Source organism: Armigeres subalbatus, unplaced genomic scaffold, assembly GCF_024139115.2.
Source record: "Armigeres subalbatus isolate Guangzhou_Male unplaced genomic scaffold, GZ_Asu_2 Contig138, whole genome shotgun sequence".
Lineage (NCBI taxonomy): Eukaryota > Metazoa > Arthropoda > Insecta > Diptera > Culicidae > Armigeres > Armigeres subalbatus.
The window spans coordinates 15,038-36,953 of NW_026942154.1; positions in this window are offsets into that span (position 1 = coordinate 15,038).

Here is a 21,916-nt window from a genome sequence, read left to right on the forward strand (position 1 = left end):
TGTATACATAAAATGCATCCTATCACGGATGCATAGCTATCTAACCTAATTAGCCACAAGTCACATACAAACAAACAACACATCGAACATATAATTTACATGCACTTGCTAACATCTACATATTTGGACAGTTTTGATGGGTTTCAACCATGCCATTTTTAGTTGTAACAGTTGGATAATTGATAGGTAATGGCGTCATCCGTAACATTCGGCTTTTACGTTTTCTTCACTTTCCTGATCCCTTGATCCTGTACTGTTATCTGCATGCTATTATGTTAATTTGTAAACAATTCTGAAACACTTAACTGCACTATTGAATCTGGGACGGTTGCCTTCAAGAGGTATTGCATCGTTCGCTCCTCCCTTCAGTTATTTTATTCGCGAGGAATGTCGCCAAGTGAAGAAATATATTTAGACCCTTAATAATTGACATTAAATCCCAGGCTCTTCTCCAGCTAAAAATTTCTGATCAATTTTTTTAAAGTGCTCAAACCAAGAGCGATCCGCTGAGGCGTTGAGAATTTGTAAATTGCTTTGGTGCCACTTTCATCGATAAGGAATCAGCCTGTGTACTGTTCTTAGAAACAAGTATTAGTTGAACGCTAGTTGGGTAAGCAAGGCCTATCCGGATTATCAAACGTGACGTGTTTGCGGTGTTTTTGGAATATACTTTTTGCTTACGTATAAGTAAAAAGATCTATGAGATCTTTCAAGGAATTTTACTCCGATGGAATTGAAAATACATAAATTTAAACATTTGAGGGTATTCTTCTGCGTAAAGTAGTTTGAACGAATGACAGTTACAGCTTTTAAACTAGTTTTTTTTATGAGTCTGGTGGTGTCAATACGTCGATATAATCAGTTTATAGTATCTTAAATTGTGTATACTTCAATCGGATTTGCTTTTAGTTCACCATACCGTTTTCCTGCATACCTTACGAGATAGTTCTGAATTCAATATTGACACCTTAATTCATGGTTTGAGCTGCTTTGCGAATGAGTTGGGATTTCACATGACTACTACCGTGAGCGTGCCTTATTCTGCGCGGCTCCTAATTCTGCGCACTTTGACACTAAAACATTTTTTTAAATTTTCTTTACTGTTATTATTATATTTACTTACATGTCATCAAAATGTTGGGAATTTATTGTTGTCATGGGCAGATAATAAAGCAATAAACTAGCGTTGATAACGGGAATATTAAGAAAAACAAAATCGGTAAAACCGAAAAATGTAAAAAAATGGCCTCCATTAGCAGCAGTGCTAAAACGCACGTGAACAAATTTTTCCCGAATTCGAGCAAAAAAAAAAAATCTGGCTCATTTTTTTACAAGCGAAGTGCAAAAGCAGCTTATTTGTTGCTTCAATATGATGAAATTCGGCTTTCGAAGTGTAATCTCTATCTTATAGAATGCAATTTATGTTGCGCAGAATATGGCACAAAATTTACTTTCTGTTCCTAATTGTGCGCGCGAAATGGATAGGTACAATAAGCCTGGCTTGTCAAACCAAATTAGACCTAGCAACTGTTTTGGCAAGGAAACATATTTAAAAATGCTGGAATAAAACTAGAAGAGCAAAAAAATGCAAAGATAGATTATCCAGAAAGAATCAAGGGATACCTGCTACTTGGCCTTGCGCACCACACTGAGCGTTTTTTAAACTTCGTGGTACCTATCTAATCTAAATGTGTATATCACGTAACTAGCATGAATAATATTCCCTGAAAAATCGAGATAATTCCTCACTAGGAGATTTCCTAGGTCGGACTGGCGTTCCGAAATTTGAAAAAATAACACTTTGGGCAATATTAGCATTTATGAAGGACTGGTCTTATTATTATTCGCGTTGGATTACATTTATTTCCATTCCATGTACATATGATGTATGCACATACATCATACATACATACACGCACACACAGGCATCATCTCCATTCATCGTAGCTGAGTCGATTGGGTTTGGGTCTAATTAGCCAGGTCTTATATTAAAGTTCGTCTTGGAGCAGATGTTTTTTCGTATACTTAGCGTGTAACCGGATTGACTTTAGGAAGCATACAAGGTACTAAAACGTGCAAAAATAATTAAATATTTGTATAAATGTTCAAAACCATTTCATAAGACAAAAAATAACCCAAACTGAGCTATTATTATTTTGCGCAGAATTAGGAACATTGTGCGCAGAATATGGAACATTTCAAAATATGTGCGCAGACTTAGGCACCATGTGGCAATTTAACAATCGATTAATAATATATGTTCTTAGTCAATTTAATCAAAATTTTCATGATTCATATTCTTCCGTGGATTATAGTTACACATCTACTACATAAACGTATTCATAAATCATTATGGTTTTTCGATAACAACGATTTTATTTCAAAATTTTCTTAAATGCGCAGAATATGGTACCTCCACGGTACTTCTGCTTCATACGCAGAAGATCGTGGAATCACTCTTATGGCCACCGCGATTTCGTCACCACTGATAGAAACTCGTGGTGGGTGGCTTACATTGACCTCTCTTGAGCCTCTTCCTATCATGTACGTCGCCTTCGACGTGTTGATGACTAGTCCAATCCATTTAGCTTCGCTTTTCAGTCTGATGTAGGCTTCTCAAAGTTACGTGACATGATATCAATGTCGTCGGCGAAACCAAATAACTGGACGGACTTCGTGAAAATCGTACCACTCGTGTCAATCCCTGCCCTTCGTATTACTCCCTCCAAAGCGATGGTGAATAACAGACACGAAAGACCATCACCTTGCCGTAACCCTCTGCGCGTTTCATCACCCATAAATCCCGCCTGGTACTGCCCCACGAACTTTCTTGCAATTGGTGTTAGTCGGCGGCATAAAATTTGAGAGAGTACCTTGTAGGCGGCGTTCAGCAATGTGATCGCGCGGTAGTTGCTATAATCCAGCTTATCGCCCTTTTTGAAGATGGGGCACACGACACCTTCCATCCACTCCTGCGGCAGAACCGCATCCTCCCAAACCTTGGTAATTACCCAGTGCAGCGCTCTAGCCAGTTCCTCACCAACGTGTTTAAACAGCTCTCCTTGTAGTTGGTCAACTTCAGGGGCTTTGTTGTTTTTCAGCCGGCCGATCTCCTCCTGGATTTCCTGGAGATTCGGAGCCGGAAGTCGTATATCCTGCGCGCGTGCTCCTAGGTTCATTACCATACCGCCACCGTTGTCTGCCACATCGCCATTCATGTGCTCTTCGTAGTGCTGCTGCCACCTTTGGATCACCTCACGCTCATTCGTAAGAAGGTTCCCGTTTATGTTCTTACACATATCGGGCTGTGGCACGTGGCCTTTACGTGAACGGTTAAATTTCGGTACAGTTGCTCCGTCTCTTCACGGACTCGATCTTCCTGCTGGCGCTTTTTCCTCCGAAAAATCGAGTTTTGTCTGTTCCGCGCCCGTTTGTATAGTGCCTCGTTCGCCCTCGTGCCACCGTGCCTAGTTCAGCGGTTGCGGAGCATCCAATGGCGGATCGAATATCTCCCCAGCCATCTTCAAGAGATGCTGCGCCTAGCTGCTCTTCCAGCTTCTGCGCTTATTCTTGGGCTAGTCTACCGTCTTGTAGCCGCCCAATATTTAGCCGCGGCAATGTGCGTGGCTGGATGTTCAGGTCTATTTGTTCCGACATAACTCCACAGTAGATTCGTCCCTGCAGGGTATTGGCGATCATATTGGCTTTGTCGACATCTTTTCAGTCATCGACTCGGTAGGCGAAACGGATCCTGCCAAGGTTGCCTACGAAGCGCGAATCGAAGGAAACGGCGTTGAACCGATTCGATTCTCCAGCACCGTTGTTGGAAGATGGACTCCAGATAACAGAACAGTACTCTAGAGTCGAGCGCACCAGAGAGCAAACAGTATATGTCGGTGAAATTATTTGCAACTCTGAAGATGAATCCCATAGTTCTGATGCTTTGTCGACGATGAATGAAATGTGTTGCTTGAATACTAGTTGCAAGTCTAGGATCACGCCGAAATCCTTCACATGGCTCACTCGCTCTATGTCTGTGCCAAGAAGGTAGTTGCAAACGATTGGCTTTTTATTTTCGTGAAAACGTAATGACAGAACACTGGGCCGGGTTTACCACCATTCGGTTCAGAGAGCACCGATCAGAGAGAGCGATCTAGTTGTAGCTCCCCCATTCCGGCTTATTTGCTTTTATTGTAGTTAGGACAATCTCCCCTTGCTTCCACTCTTCACCATTCTTCTTGCGATACCTGCTTCAATTGTGGTTCTCTTTGCAGTGATGCCATCACTTACCCTTGCTGTTCTTATCCTGCTGAGATAAATTTTCATAGTATAACTCCGTTACATCAATGACGGACGTTTGTAGAGCTCTCGTGGTCGAAGGCAGTTGTTCTTCGTTTTTCACGAAAGTTTAAGGTACTTATATTCGCTTCCTACACGTACAGCTACTGTGTTAGTAGCCGTCCACGAATTTATCGACTTCCATTAATTTCATTGCTTACGCAATTATTTCTTTCGACATTCACAACAGATGACCAGCCCATATTAGTCTGCCGTATTTAATACGATTAAGAATATTTTATACTTTGATTAAACATAATACGATTTTAAATGATTAATTTGAGTTTATTTCCTGTTTTTTCATGGCACGAATTTAGCGACATGACTGATCTTTGCAGTGATGCCACCGCTTACCCTTGCTGAACTTTTCTTATCCTACTGGAACTTATTTTGATTGTACAACGCCGTTACACCAATGCCAGGCGCTGCACATTATTTTCTAGTTGCTCTTTCTCCTTCACAAAACCCGAGCTTTCCAGTATGTGTCTCGTACTGTTATTTCCCGCTAAATATCGTCGCTAAATCATATTCATCTCAATAGTACAAACCAGGCCTGATCGCCAAATTCATATAAATTGCTATTATCAATCAATTAACCAACTATCACACCAACAAACAAACCCCTTACCCTATTAACCTCAAATGCTGTTGAAACGGATGTATGTAGATTTGATGTGTAATGGAAAGAGGTCGGCTTTTTATGTGAATTTGTTCCAAAGTGATGCACTGCTTGTGTAGATTGTTCAAAATTTGTAGGTTACTAACACTGAATCGAACAGATACAACCACACTTCATCAAATATCATGGCACTGTTGTTGCGTTAGGATGCAAATAATTCGAAAAACGAATTACATCATAATATCATGGTGGGCGACATACTTCAGTATAATTTCGGTAGTACGCCAATCAGCAGACGGATCTTATTTTGACAAACTATCGTTGAAAAACAACAACAACAAAATAAGCAATCTAACATAAGCTAGTGAGTCATCATCACCTTAAAATCATTATTGCTGCTTTCTTCATTGTGATCACATTTCGCTACATACCTACAACAATATCATCATGAAAATACAGCATATTGGACAAATAGACAGAAAGAAACATGTCTTTAGAAAAATGATTGTGGTGAATTCTAACAGAAATTTGAACCCAAGTGAAACTGTACATGTTTAGATTTATTGTGGAGTAAATAAGTATAATAATCAAAACAAAAAAAAATGTACACTCAGACAACATCAACAACTTGAATATTTCTGAAAAATAGTTTACAGTCTTTACAAAATAATGTTATTGAAAATATAAATCAATAAAAGAAAACTCAATACAGGATCCAGCAACAACATAGACAGCATAGCAAAAAGCCAAACGCATGCTCCTGTTCCATGTTTTGATTTATTATTCCTAAATTCAAGAACTAACGTTTTTCCCGTGTGAATACACTTCAGCCTCACTTCTCAGGCGGAAACAATAGCAATAATCTTTCACAAGAGGATCAGAGTATGCTGCATCCGCGCCACCCGCGTTTGTGTACGTAGAACATGTTGACAGTTGTTATTGTTGTTACAAAAAAAAGTGAAATTAAACTATAGGAAATACTGCTGAAGAACAATTGAGGCTTGGTACCTCTCTATTGCTACATAAGCATTGACAGTGCAGTCACAGTAGGCTATGTGTGCCGACACTAATACACCCATACAATAAACTCCTAAAACTAAACAGGTTAAGCATACATGATAATACACACTCAAACGTTAATCCCAATGGTTTAGGCTGATATTACCCTATGTTAGAAAGAAAATAATAGAACAACTGTGATTATTTTGAAGTTTATAAGTTTATTGAGATTCCAGGAAACGGGAATTGGGCGGTTGCTATTTGTAACTTCGAGGGATTGATTTAGTCGTTTTAGGCATTTCGAGTAGATACAACGCTATGTTTATTTTAATTTTAATATTATTTTAATTCATCGAGGTTTATTTTAATTCAAGCAGTAGCAATAGTTGACGTCTAAATCTTCCAAAGGTTGACCATCTCGTATATTTTTTTTAAAAAGAAAGTCAACATAAATTAAAACCGAATCATTGCTTTCTTAGGATTATCTCGTTTCGATCATTTACGAGTAACGTATACGGCAGTTAATTGGAGATACTTTCAAATATGAGTTCGAATAGTATTATGCGGTGCATTTCCTGTGAGTGAGGAAACTCGACTTACATACCATCTTAGCTAAGATATTGTTTTTCGCCATGTTTTGCTTCCTGTATGATATTTTAAAGCTTTAAGATAGATTTTTTACGGATATGGTTAGTTTAGAATATGATCAACAAATTATGCATAAATTAACAACAAATTATTTTATATCGAACCAAGCTATTACTGAATATAAAAGAAAACACTGTAGCGATAGAAATCAAAGATAGCACGTGCTTGAGAGTGAATTGACACATCGCTCCTCAACACTTAGAAACCCTTGATTAAAATATTTTGGAGGCGTATCAATAAACTGAAAATCAGAACAAACATACAAATTCGTATAAGTCATGAACATACATGTAATATAATTACTGCATTTGAATTATATTTCTGTCATCCGTAACGAAGATTTAGAAGGAAAATACTTGAATGGTGATACTTGGTACCCAACCATAAACAAAATAAAATAAACGAACCGAAATGTGTACCCTGTGTTGGATAGATGAAACACTAACCTATTCTAGAGACTTACCAAGAAAATATATAAATATATATTTAACTAATTAGCGAGAAATTAATTTATCCGAAATTGCCATGAGGAATGATTTATATTGTTTGGATTCTATCACAATGAATTTTTTTCTTTCAAAACTGAGAGCGATACTTGAGTCTAAAATTGGTAATTCATGAAAAAATATTTCGATGTCAAAACTTGATGTTTGCACAAGAAAATTATTTTGAGCTTTTAGTGGAATGTCTTCACTTGTCATAAGACGAGTTTGTAATATCCCATTAAATTCCACCACTTGATAGTACTTGACTAAGTCGAGTCAAGGATGTACCGCGTTCCGGTTCAATGGTCAATTCTGGGAAGTAAGCAAACCCTATCATGCGACATATCAAACTTCAGGATTTCAAACGTTCTGGCATTATATGGTAGTTTTGTACTCACTAGACCATATTACAACCGATTGGAACCGGTTATAGATTATCAAATCCCATCATGCAGCAACCTAACTTCATAGTTTTATAACATTTTATGGTAGTTTTTCACTTCATGGACCATATGTGAACCCTTTTAGCATTGTTGTACTGGTTCGAATGGAGAAAAATGTTACCCAGGAAATAGAAGGTATCATATAATGCAGTAACTTTCGAAAACATAATGTTTGGTATGACAAATGATTTGTTTCTTCTTTTCCAATAACTACACATTAGGGTGGCTCAAATTAGTATGAGAAAAACCTTTTTCAATTTTTTTGATGGGCCGCCCTCTTATTCAATTCTATTTGATGCTCTGATGCTCTGGACAAAATTTCAGCCAAATCGGTCAACGTTTGGGCGGTGCTAAACTCGTTGGAAGTTTATATGGAAATATGTATGCAGAAACATCCAAAAACAGTGAATTGCAGTTCGACGGCAGAACTTACGATGAAGAACTATGATACTCATTCAGATCTTGAAGAATTTAATACAGAATATTATGCAGAAAACCGCGAGAAGATTAGAGTTTGCCCGGCTAAGTTATTAACATTTCTCTGAAGTGGGGTTTGAGCAAATTTCGTTTCTTTTACCTTTGAAAAGAAATAAATTCACCCCTACAACACTCCAGTAAAATGCTAATATCTTTGCCTGATAAACTCTAATCTTCTCGCGGTTTTCAGCATAACATTCTGTATTTAATTCTACAAGAACTGAATGAGTATTATTGTTCTTGATCGTAAATTGTGCCTTCCAACTGCAAATCACTGTTTTTGGATGTTTCTGCATACATTTTTCCATATAAACTTCCAACGAGTTTAGCACCGCCCAAACGTTGACCGATTTGGCTAAAATTTTGTCCAGAGCATCAGGGCATCAAATAGATTCGAATAAGAGGGCGGCCCATCAATAAATTTGAAAAAGTGTTTTTGAGCCACCCTACTACACATTCTACCTGGAATTTGGCTCGCTATTTAACTTAGTGTTCTATTAGCGTTGCTGTAGTTTTTCATTGGAATCTTTTGTGGCAGCGTTGCTTACACTATGCCCTGGGTTCCGAGAATATTTTTAACCCGGAAACATCCAGGACCGGCCGAGAATCTAACTCACCATCTCCGGATTGGCAATGCTGTAGGAATATAGCCATAGATCAAGTAAGAACACGTCTGTCTTGTACGATGTTCAGATAGTGAATGAACAATAATTATTTATTTGCTATACATAGTAACAGTTTGGTAATCATGGCATGCTTGTGAATCCTGTATCGTCGCTGACTCCTACACTCCTCCTCGACGGCAGGACTCCAGCAGCTTCCCGGAAATGTTTCAACTTGATGGCTTGGAGTGGCTTCGTCATCATATCTGCCACCATTTCTTCGGTGGGGCAATAACGAAGTTCAATTTCTCCATCTTGCTGTAACTCCCGGACATAGTGATATTTGGTTTCAATGTGTTTGGATCTACGTCCCACGGTTGGTGAAGTAGACTGTTTGATACAACCTTGATTGTCTTCGTATATGATTACCGGCATTTGAATCTTCACAGAGAAGTCTTCTAGTATGCGTTGAACCCACCGGAACTCTTGACAACATTCGGCAAGTGCCACATACTCGGCTTCGGTACTACTCAAAGTGACACAAGTTTGCTTCCTTGCGCCCCAACTTATTGATCCTCCGGCAAAACGAAATATGAATCCTGAGGTAGATTTTCTGTCGCTTGAATCTCCTGCCCAGTCCGCATCAACGTAGACATGCAACGGAGAATTGTCCAGACCTAGCACTAGCTCGTTGTTCATTGTATATTGAGGTAACGTAGAATTCTCTTGGCTTCCACCCAGTCCGCTTGAGAAGGCTTACTTGTTTTTCGCCCCAGAATAGACACGCTGACCGCTATATCCGGACGTGTGTTAACGGCTACATACAACAATCCTCCGATTAGACTAGCATACTGTTTGTTGTTCGGCAAGTTGTCTTCATTCTCCTCCTTTGTTTGGATGTGGCCGGGACTCAGAGGAATTTTGGACGGTTTAGCATCTTGCATTCCAAAACGTTCCAAAAGCTTCTTGATGTATGCTTTCTGCTTCAAAGATACTCCATGGCTGTTTCTCTGTATGCCCAAGAAATGCTTTATATCACCTAAAGACGTTATTTCGAAATGATTGCTCAAATTTTGAATGATATCTTCATATTCTTCTTCTGTCTCACATGCCACCACAAGATCATCGACGTATACGACCAAGTAAGTAGACTTCTTGCCATTCTTTCGGACATACAAGCATGAATCATTATTTGATTGTACGAATCCCATCTGCTTGATCACTTTATCAAAGGTCTTATTCCAAACGCGTGCGGCTTGCTTCAGACCGTACAAACTCCGGCGTAGATGACACACAAGATTACTGTCCGTGACGTTGGATCCCGGCGGTGATCGCATGTAAATTTCTTCTTCCAGTATTCCGTGCAAATATGCAGTCTTAACATCAGCATGCTTGATAACCATATTTCTTTGACTTGCCACCGACAGCAATACTCGAAACGTCATCTGCTTCACTACGGGGGCAAACACTTCATCATAATCGGTTCCATATTTTTGCGTGAACCCTTGCGCTACTAAGCGGGCTTTGTAACGTACAACGTTACCATGCTCATCTTCTTTACGTTTGAAAATCCATTTTGATCTTATTGCTTTGCGTCCAGTTGGAAGTGGCATCAAGTCCCAGGTACAATTTTTGTTAAGCGACTTCAGCTCCTCCTCAATCGCCGCTTTCCATTGAACGCTCTCTGCACCACTGATAGCTTCGACATAGCTTCTTGGCTCAGAAACGTTCTTCTGCTTTTTCGCCATGTTGGTTGTTTCTGTAAATCTGGCTGGTTTCACTCCTAGATTACTTCGTTGAGACCTTCGTACGGGTGTCACTATCTCCTCGGATGATGAAGTTAGGGTTTCTTCACCAGATTCATACTCTGATTCGCTTTCATATTCTCTTTCATCGTGGACTGGTTCATTGTCACCTTCTGAACTAACGCTGGACTCGACTTCAATCACAGTGTTATGCTTCATCTGATGCTTGCTGATGTTTTCATTCTCTAGGAAACGCGCATCTCGACTAAAAACTATCTTATCGCTTGATGGGTTGATGAAGCGATACGCTTTATGGTTATCCGAATAGCCCACAAACGTCATCTTCGTGGATTTAGGTTCTAGTTTCGATCGCTTTTCTGCTGGAATATACACGTACGCCTGACAACCAAACAAGTGTAAATGCGAAAGATCAGGTTTTTGTCCATACCATAATTCATGTGGTGTCAGCTCAACAGATCTGCTAGTTGTTCTGTTCTGTAAATATGTTGCTGTATTTATTGCTTCGGCCCAATAGCGGTAACCCAAACCTGCATCTAGCAACATACATCTTGCCATTTCTACTAGCGTTCTATTTTTCCGCTCAGCAACGCCGTTTTGTTGCGGCGTATAAGCAGTCGTAAACTGGGGTGTTATTCCTTTGGCTCGATAAAATCTTTCAAGCTGTTTGGATTTGTATTCTCCTCCTTGGTCCGATCGTATAGCAGCAGGATATCTTCCAAATCTGGTATGAACCATTTCTGCATAATCTTGAATTCGTTCGATAGCTTCTGATTTTCGTTTCAAAAAATACACTGTTGCAAAACGGCTGTAGTCATCAATCACCACCATAAAATACCGCGCTCCTCCTGGCGATACTGTATTCATTGGCCCGCATATGTCTGTATGGACCAAATCTGCTATCTTCGTGGACTGTGAGTGAGAATGCTTCGGGAAAGGTAGTCGTGTCATTTTTCCTTCAAGACAACATTCACAAACTTCATGGATACAGCAGTCTCGTATAGAAATGCCGGTTGCAAGACCCTCGCGAACCAGTCGTTGGATTCCGTCAACGTCACGATGTCCCAGCTTACGGTGCCAGTTATGCAAGCAATCCTTTGGATGTTGTTTCGTAACGGCCATCACATTATGTTGTGTAACTATTAAGTTGTACAGACCACCTCGTCTGATAGCCACCGCAGCAACGTGATTGTTGTGTTCAATAAAACATTCTTTCGCAGTAAACCGGACCTCCGCACCTTTATCAGCCAGTTGACCAACTGAAATGAGATTCGCGTCAAGTTCCGGGACGAGGAGCACATCCGACAGTGAGATAACAGTTTTCTTCCGTCTCCGTTTCTACAGCTTAACTTTCCAGTTCCTCTTCCAGTCACATCAGCAACTCGACCATCAGCAAGGGTAACAGACATGTGTGAGATGTGTTCAATGACTTGGAAAAAACTTTCGTCACTACACATGTGACTCGAAGCCCCAGAGTCTACAAGCCATTCTTTCATTACATTTGACTCAGGAGTAGGGGTGCTCAATGGAGTAACAGCAAACGCAAATTCTGACGTATCTTCTTCCTTTACAATTCTGGCTCTTGGCTTGAACATTGCTGGTGGTTTCGGACAAGTTTTATTCTTCCCATGCTTCTTCTGATTCAGCAAGCGACAATCTCGTTTCATGTGTCCAGGCTTCAGGCAGTGATGGCAGACAATTACTTTGGATACTGCTTCGGTACGTAGAATTGTTTCAGTTCTTCCTGTTTTCTCATTTCGCTTTAATGATTCATCCAATAGTTTTTGCTTGATAAGGTCCATTGTTAATTCTTGTTCTGGACGGCTCTCTAAAGCGGTAGTTAGAGTTTCAAACGACGATGGTAGACTTCGCAAAACAAGTACAACAGTCAGGGTTGCACCGAGTTCCAATCCTGCATTTGCCAAACGTAGGAACATATCCTCCATTTCATGTAGATGGCTTTCCATATCATCTCCATCAGTGTAAGTAAGATTACAGATCTTCTTCAATACCGACACTTTGGTTGTCAATGATGTCTTCTGATAGTGCTTTTTGAGTGTGTCCCAGATTTCCTTTGCGGTTTTGCAGTTTCGAATCAGGGACTGCTGCATTATTCCGACAAATAAGGATATTGTCCCTTGGGTTTTTGCGTCTCCATTCTTCCAAGCATCATTGACGGGCTCCGGCGGATTCCCGACAACATATTTCCATAATTCCTCTCGCATCAGAAGGCTCTTTACTTGGAAACTCCAGTTTTCATAATTTTCATTTCCAAGCCGTTCGATTCCGAATTTCTCCATTTTGATCTCCTCTGGCAAATCCAATTGCGGCAGAATCTTGATCAGTCAAACTTTTAATTGTTTCAAAACTATTTAGTGAAAAAACGTTCTAGCAGGCCCATAACCTGTAGGAATATAGCCATAGATCAAATAAGAACACGTCTGTCTTGTACGATGTTCAGATAGTGAATGAAAAAACAATTATTTATTTGCTATACATAGTAACAGTTTGGTAATCATGGCATGCTTGTGAATCCTGTATCGTCGCTGACTCCTACAAATGCGACGGTATTGCTTGCAAGGCTAACTGGATGCGGTGTTTGCCTATTTCTCGAAATTGACCCTTGAACCAGTTACCAGGTTTATCCGACTACCGATTCCAATCAGTTCAAATATGATTCAGGAATTAAAAAACTAGCATCGAAGTGCCACTACTTTTTAAATCATTAAGTTTAGTTCAACCTGAGGGTCGGGGGTTCGAATCCCATCGAAGGAAAGTGGTTACCTCCTATACATTTTTCAAATCAAAATCTTGCACATAATGTACATTAGAGTGATTCAAATTTTGACTTTTTTGCTCCCCTGTGCTTCAACGATGGCATTTGCTATTTTAATAGTCCTCCTAATTTTTTAGCTGATTTGGATGTAATTTGATTGTGCACGTGCCATTTGAAGGTTATATGAAAATTACTATGAGAGTTACCACTTATGTAAAGGATCGTTTCTTGAAGCAGCCCAGAAAATATTTGATGGATTGCCATCACAGAATAGATCCTAAGCTGAAAGTCAGTTGTTGCGAAGCAATTTGTCTTTTGTGAGCAAAATTAAAAAAAAAAACAGAAATGCTCATTATTGATGTTGATGTTATTCTTTTACGTGATAAATTGAATTTCCCACAATTCAGTATTTCCTTATAAATTTTGTTGCCATCATCAAATCGTTTAGCAACAACGACGACATTTTCCCTTGTTAAATTGCCTATGTTGCCAACGTATTCATACATTTTTATTGCTTAATGGGCAATGATGCGAAACGGTTTTTCACAAAAGTTAATATTTTAATAGTTAATTTTCATACAAGCTTCAAACTGCTTGTGGTCAGTTAAATTACATCCAAATTAGCTAAAAATTAAGGACGATTATTAAAATAGCAAATGCCATCGTTTAAGCATATGGGAGCAAAAAAGTCAAAATTTGAATCACTCTAATGTACATATTCACATCTGAGTTTCCAGAACATTGTTAATCATTAAGTTTGCTAAACCACATCATGGAATTTGGACAATTACTCGGTCAACACGACTATCGGCTTTAATCGGATCAAATGCAGTCCAGGACGTACAAACTACCATAGATTGCTATAACTATGAAATCATGAAGTTTGATGTATCGCATGATGGTCTGAAAGATGGCCAAAACCTAAGTGGCCTATTCTGGAAATTCATAAAGCCCCTGAAACTTGAATAGATTCTGTTTCTTTCAGCGAAAGTTGCGAAAAACAAATGTTAAAATGACACAAAAGCTACACCAATAAACCTTTTATTTTTTTTTCAAATGGGGGGTTGTAACAGAAGGGTTAATGACTGTGTAAGTGCTTGACAGGGAATCAATATTCGAGCAACGCCTAACAATATACTCTTTGTCGTCAACAGAGTTTGTTACTGACAAACTCACCTCGCAACAAGCCTTTGTCAGAAGCCAAACACAATATGACAATAATCATTTGGCTTACATGCTCTGATATTTTCGAAAATAACAATATGGGTGGGTAACGTGGAGGGTAACCGCCCCTTCGATGGGCTTTGATCCCACGACCCCAGTACGCTAGACAGGTGCTTTCCCTACTAAACTACAAAGGAACTCCGTCTTCCTCCGCAGCTTAGCGGATGAAATCAAATTCCCAGCACCGGGCAATTAACTTTGAATGTACTGAACTCGAGTGGCGATCTTTCTTCACTTGTGTAGTCGGGTCGGGATCTGACGACCAACTGGCACAACCTCACACAACCCTACTTCATTGAGTGCCGTTGCTGATGAAGCAATTGTGGAGGAGCCGGACAATACTAAATACTCATCCTACTTGGTTGGCATGTGTACAAAAATACATATGAGAGAGTTAGTTCTGAAAATGTATTGCGAGAGTTCGACTGGTGCCGGTGCAGGGAATTTGGTTTCATCAGTACCCGCTAAGCTGCGGAGGACGACGGAGGTCCTTCGTAGCTTAGTAGGGAAAGCACCTGTCTACCGTACTGGGGCCGTGGGATCAAAGCCCACCGAAGGGGCGGTCATCCTCCAATATCTTTTCCGAACTAAATCTATCACATGTTGTACATATGCATAATCGAGTTTCAGACATAGTACTGAATCAATAGTTTAACGCCACAACACAAGGTTCGAGGCCTCTACATCCTCTACATCCTTGGTTGCGCCCACCTATCTTACTGCGCTCCCCGTTATTCTGTACCTGACGGATCAGAAACGAACATTATCTTTGCAGGGTTGCTTTCCGGCATTATTGCAAAATGCCTCCCCATTGTATTTTTCCCGCTCTACATGGTCTATAACGTCGTTGGGACCTGATATTCATGTTCATTCATTTATTTAGTTTACATCTAAACAGATAACACTGAATCAACAATTTGACGCCACAATACACGGTTCGAGGCCGCATCTCTCCATTCTCGGATACGCCCCACGCTCGCCAAGTCGTTTTGCACCTGGTCTGCCCATCTCGCTCGCTGCGCTCCACGCCGTCTCGTACCTGCCGGATCGGAAGCGAACACCATCTTTGCAGGGTTGCTGTCCGCCATTCTTGCAACATGTCCTGCCCATCGTACCCTTCCGGCTTTAGCTACCTTCTGGATACTGGGTTCGCCGTAGAGTTGGGCGAGCTCATGGTTCATTCTTCGCCGCCACACACCGTCTTCTTGCACACCGCCAAAGATGGTCCTAAGCACCCGTCTCTCGAATACTCCGAGTGCTTGCAAGTCCTCCTCGAGCATTGTCCATGTTTCATGTCCGTAGAGGACAACCGGTCTTATAAGCGTCTTGTACATGACACATTTGGTGCGGTGGCGGTTTCTTCTGGAGCCCGTAGTAGGCCCGACTTCCACAGATGATGCGCCTTCGTACTTCACGACTAACGTTGTTGTCAGCCGTTAGCAAGGATCCGAGGTAGACGACCTCGAAGGTATTCCCGTCTATCGTAACACTGCTTCCCATGCGGGCCTTTGTCTTTGACGCATTCACCACCAGTCCAACTTTTGTTGCTTCACGTTTCAGGCGGGTGTTCAGTAGACCTCTTCATGTTTTCAGAAAGTATGAAAAATTCAACCGGTTAGCCCAGAATCCCAATTCTTATGCTAAAATAAGTCTTTTGTCAAATTTTCAGCTAATTCGGATAAAACTTCGAGGTGGCTCAAGTCAATTTAGTGTTTTGGGCTATTTTCAATTTTAAGAAAAATCTAACAAGAGATATAAACGTTGAAAACTATCGCAACAACCTCTATACGGAAGTTTTGGGTGTGCTCTACAAGTCTTGTGAACATTGCTATTCGTTCCGTTCACGTTTTGTCCATGTTAAAGTGATTTTCAAGCTTTTAAGTGTATAAAAATACTGTTTCCCCCAAAAGTCGTTGTTCTACAAAATTCTTGTATTTATGACAAATGATTGCTAATTTATTATATTATTATTCCTCTTTTTCCTTGGATATTTGAGTAATATAATTGTCACTGTGCGATTTATCGTTAAATTCTTAAAAATCAGAAGCTAAAATAAATTTGCACGTTGAGATTTCTTCAAACAAGTTGTTCAAACAAAGAAACTTCGATTTCACTTGTTTATACGATGCACTCAATGTTAAAAGCATGCGACATATGGTGAAATTAACAAAATTTGGAAGTCGTAAGCATCAAATATCATATGATTTGATTTATGTTTTGTTCGAACAACTTGTTTGAAGAAATCCTAACGTGCAAATTTATGACAAATGTTCAGCTTCTGATTTTTAAGAATATAACGATAAATCGCACAGTGACAATTGTATTACTCAAATTTCCAGGGAAAAAAGAGGAATAATAATATAATAAATTAGCAATCGTCTGTCATAAATTCAAAAATTTTGTAGAACAACGACTTTTGGGGGAAACAGTATTTTTGATGAGTTCTGCTCCGATACTAACCTTACCGGCTGATTTTTGTTCTTTAGCTGTTGGATGGAATCCTTTTCTCCAGGTTGACGTAGTGCTCTCAGCCCCATTTTAGTCGAAGTGCTGCTTCCAACTTTCGGGCACCACACATTCATCCGTCATGGGGCTCCTATCCCTATTCCTACACTTCTCGGTTTGCGGCATAAAGCCTTTGCAGGTTACATTGAGCTTCTGACAGAACTTTCGTGTTTCTTGATAAGGCACAGCTGCTCCATCTTTACGCACACCTCTTTTTCCAGGCGATGTTTCTTTCCCTGAAATATGCGGGTCTGCTGTATCTGACGTTATGTCGTTCTACGCGACCGCCCGCTCTGCATCCTTCTCCTGCAGAATCTTTCTGTACTCTTCGTTGAACCAATCGTTCCGTCGATTTCATCCCACATACCTGAATCGAATCGAACCCAGCCACCCTCAGCATGGTCCTGCTTTGTAGCCGCGCGTCCTACCGCATGGCCAAAGAGGGTAAGAGGCTATGGACCTTGAAATGGGGTCTATTTCATAACACGAAGTGCCAACGGCATTTGCCATGCTCAATACAGGCATACCTCGATTATATGGACCCTCGATTATATGGACTTCGATTATATGGACTTTTTACCTCGATTATATGGACATTTTTTTTCGCCCAATTTTTTTTCGTCTTTTGGGGTTTTAAAAAGATGTTGAATATTGCAAGTCATATTTTACATTGATTCTATATTTATTAAGGTACATTGGGGCAAATAAAGGCCCGTAAGGCATGTTTTCGAAGTTATATATGAAAGTGCACTCTGAGTCATATGTTCAGTTGACTCTATTGATTTACCATTTCCACGTTGCAAATTTCATTGTATATTATAATATATATATAACATTCTTTAATCCGCAACAGTCACGGTCACGTCCCTACAAATAGGTGGTGAAAAATAACGCATATTTTTTGGTGATCTCTGTCATACGAAAACGTGAAGTTAGTTGTCTGTCTGACAGTATGCGGAGCAAGTGATGAGATGAGATTGCCATATTTAGCTGTATGATCTTTGCTTCCAACCTTTTTCTGCTTTTGGTGAATGGAATTAAGTTTAGAAGGGCTGATGATGCATTCTTCTTCTTCTTATTGGCATTACATCCCCACAGAGGGACAGAGCCGCCTCGCAGCTTAGTGTTCATTAAGCACTTCCACAGTTATTAACTGCGAGGTTTCTAAGCCAGGTTACCATTTTTGCATTCGTATATCATGAGGCTAACACGATGATACTTTTATGCCCAGAGAAGTCGAGACAATTTCCAATCCGAAAATTGTCTAGACCGGCACCGGGAATCGAACCCAGCCACCCTCAGCATGGTCTTGCTTTGAAGCCGCGCGTCTTACCGCACGGCTAAGGAGGGCCCCGGATGATGCATTAACATCCAGCAAATCGGACCCACTGAGACTGATTTTTTAGGTATATCCACGAAACTGGAAGAGTTTATTTCAATATGTGATAGGGGAAAATACCTATTCTTGGCAGTCTAAGACATTCGTCAAATTGAATGATAAAAATAATGAATAATTACACTAAAACACAGGTCCAGTTTAACTGGTATACATTTGTATGCTCTTTCTTTGATGGTTGGTGTTCACTAAATATAACAGCTTTTACCACAAACCCAGTAAATTTAATATAAAGTAACAGATTAACGTTTCTTCTGTTGGCATAGGAGTTTCTATTACATATCACAGGCCTGGTAGCGGGTCACTTTTTAGTGACTTGGTCACTTTTTTCGAGCAAGTCACTAAAAAGTCTCTTTTTTCGACCTCAAGTCACTAAAGTCACTTTTTCTCGCAAAAAGTCACTATTTTCAACTATTTTGAAACTATCCACTATTTTTTTTTAAAGCTAGATGTATCCGTCGGATGATGCTTTGTTCATGGTGGAAATGAAATTACGGATCTTGGAAAAATGATCGCTCGGAAACTTCGCCAGCTATTTAATTCGCTGCTCTTATTGGCATTTCACCAGTTAACTAATTGAAGATGTTTTACGTCACAATTTATAAATTGGTATACAGTCATGCAAGCAGGAGACCTCCCGATTCCGATTTTTTTAAACTCAAACTTTATACAGTGGGGGAAGGCGTGGAGGCTTGTTTCCTTGGGAGACTTGATTCTCCCCTGTTTTACCGAGAACTGAAGTAGTATTGTTATAGCGTATTTTTATAACAGATCTTCTAGACAAATGATCGTTATGTGGCGAGTTATTTTTTTTTTTTTTGAATGACAACCTTTTTTTTACTCTATTATTTACTGTATTTTGTTCCTCCTAAAGATGTTTTTAGTGCCCAATTTTAACAACTTCTCCCAATAATGACCAAATGCTATCATTTTTTCACAGCGAACAACTTCTCCCAATAATGACCAAATGCTATCATTTTTTCACAGCATAAAGCTATAAATCAATCATCCATACAAAAATTGGCGAAAAAATTCAAGAAAATATAAATTGTTCTCAAGCGGCTATTTTTTGTAGATTTGACAGATGTAATGAAGGGTTTGCTCTAAAAAAATATTTTTAGAGTAGATATCATAGAAAAGAGATCTAGTCTCACCATTTTTAAAAATTGTATGCGCTGTCGAATTCCATAGCAAAAATCGTTCATAAATACGCACAGCAAGTCGGAAAATCTGCGTATTTTAGGGAAAAAATATTTAAAAGTTCAGAGATCATGGTCCTGCATTATAGGCAGGAGGTCGAGCGTTCAATCCCAGGCTCGTTGTACATGAATCTTAAATTTTTTTGTTTCGTTTTCTACCAAAACAATCCGTACTGTTGTTTCTTTCGCACTAAAGATTCCAAAAACTTCCGTGACACCTATGACAAATCGTAGAGTTCTTTGCAACTTTCTTAAGTAGGTATTCGGCTAAACCAGTGATCGTAATTTTCACTCATTCTCACGACACGAGAAGAGCCCATGCTCATGCATCATGCTCATTCACGCAGATTTTCGCCGAGAAATCATTTTTTGGGGAAGAAAAACAGGTCTTATGATAGTCATGTTTCGCTCACTTCCAGTGGCGTAAATATTTGATTTGCTCGCAAGACTACTCATAGTTTTGAGTAGTCTTGCTTTTGACTGAAATTGAGTGGGTTTAAAAGAGAGGGCAATCAGAGTTTGTAGAAATAGATAACAAATTAATCAAACTTGTATACAACTGCGAAAAACAGATTCGGATAGGCAGCCCCCACAGAGAAGTGATTTTTTTTTCTTTTTTTTGTTAACTAATTTTATTTGCTAATTATTTAATACGTGCATTCATCTCTCAGACTAGGTGTTCCGTGTTATCTAACACTATCATCCTTATTTGCTATGTTACGCTTTTAGTTATTATTAATACATTTCTATTGCCTCTGGCAGTTAGAATTTTTTCCTCTGGTTGAATTGAACCATGTAGGAATTACAATGTTTTCAACTTAAACTAAACTTAACCTATTTTATACTAAGGGTACAAGGAGTTAATCGTTGCAATAGAAGATTGCAACGATTTTTGTCTAAAATTGGAAATTATTTTGTTGGACATTTGTTGCAATGTCTCAATATTAGAAATTCTATGAAGTTCATTGGTACTATACCACGGAGGCAACTTCAGAATCATTTTCAAAATTTTATTTTGAATCCTCTGAAGTGCCTTCTTTCTGGTATTGCAGCAACTAGTCCATATTGGCACAGCATACAACATGGTTGGTTTATAAATCATAAGTTTGTTCTTAAGACAAAGTTTTGATTTTCGGTTTATAAGTGGATATATAAACTTAATATATTTGTTACATTTGGCTTGAATGACTTCAATGTGACTTTTAAAAGTTATTTTTTGATCTAACAGAAGTCCTAAATATTTAGCTTCGCTAGACCAATTAATTGGAATCTCATTCATAGTGACAATGTGCCTACTAGAAGGTTTCAAATAAGAAGCTCTCGGCTTATGTGGTACAATTATAAGCTGAGTTTTAGGAGCATTTGGGGAAATTTTCCATTCTTGAAAGTAAGTGGCGAAAATATCCAAACTTTTTCCGCAATCTACTACAAATGACACGAAGGCTTCGCCCTTTGGCTGAAAGGCCCGTGTCATCTGCAAACAAAGATTTTTGACACCCTGGTGGTAAATCAGGTAAGTCGGAAATAAAAATGTTATACAATATGGGCCCCAGTATGCTGCCTTGGGGAACACCAGCTCTATCAGATTTAGAATTCTGATAGTTTACCTGCAGTGAGCGATCTGATAAATAATTTTGGATCAGTTTAATGATGTACAGTGGAAAATTAAAATTCATCAATTTTACAATCAAACCTTCATGCCAAACACTGTCAAATGCTTTCTCTATATCAAGAAGAGCAACTCCAGTCGAATATCCTTCAGATTTGTTGAGCCGAATTAAGTTCGTAACTCTTAATAACTGATGAGTGGTTGAATGCCCATGGCGAAAACCAAATTGCTCATCAGCAAAAATAGAATTGTCATTAATATGAACCATCATTCTATTTAAAATAATCTTTTCAAACAGTTTGCTTATTGAAGAAAGCAAACTGATTGGGCGATAACTAGAAGCCTCAGCTGGATTTTTGTCCGGCTTCAAAATTGGAACAACTTTGGCGTTTTTCCATTTATCTGGAAAGTATGCCAATTGAAAACATTTGTTAAATAAATTAACCAAAAAGGATAAAGAGCTCTCAGGAAGTTTTGAAGCATGTAGAAAATACCATCATCACCCGGGGCTTTCATATTTTTAAATTTTTTAGTAATAGATCTCACTTCATCCAAATTGGTTCCCAACGAAGGGTCAAAAACATTCTCTTGATTGAGAATGTCTTCGAAACTCCGTGTAACCTGATCCTCAATTGGACTAGTGAGACCTAGACTAAAATTATGGGCACTCTCGAACTGCTGAGCAAGTTTTTGAGCCTTTTCGCCATTTGTTAATAAAATTTTATTTCCCTCTTTAAGCGCTGGAATTGGCTTTTGAGGTTTTTTAAGAATTTTTGTTAATTTCCAAAAGGGTTTCGAACTGGGATCCAACTTCGAGACATTGTTCTCAAAGT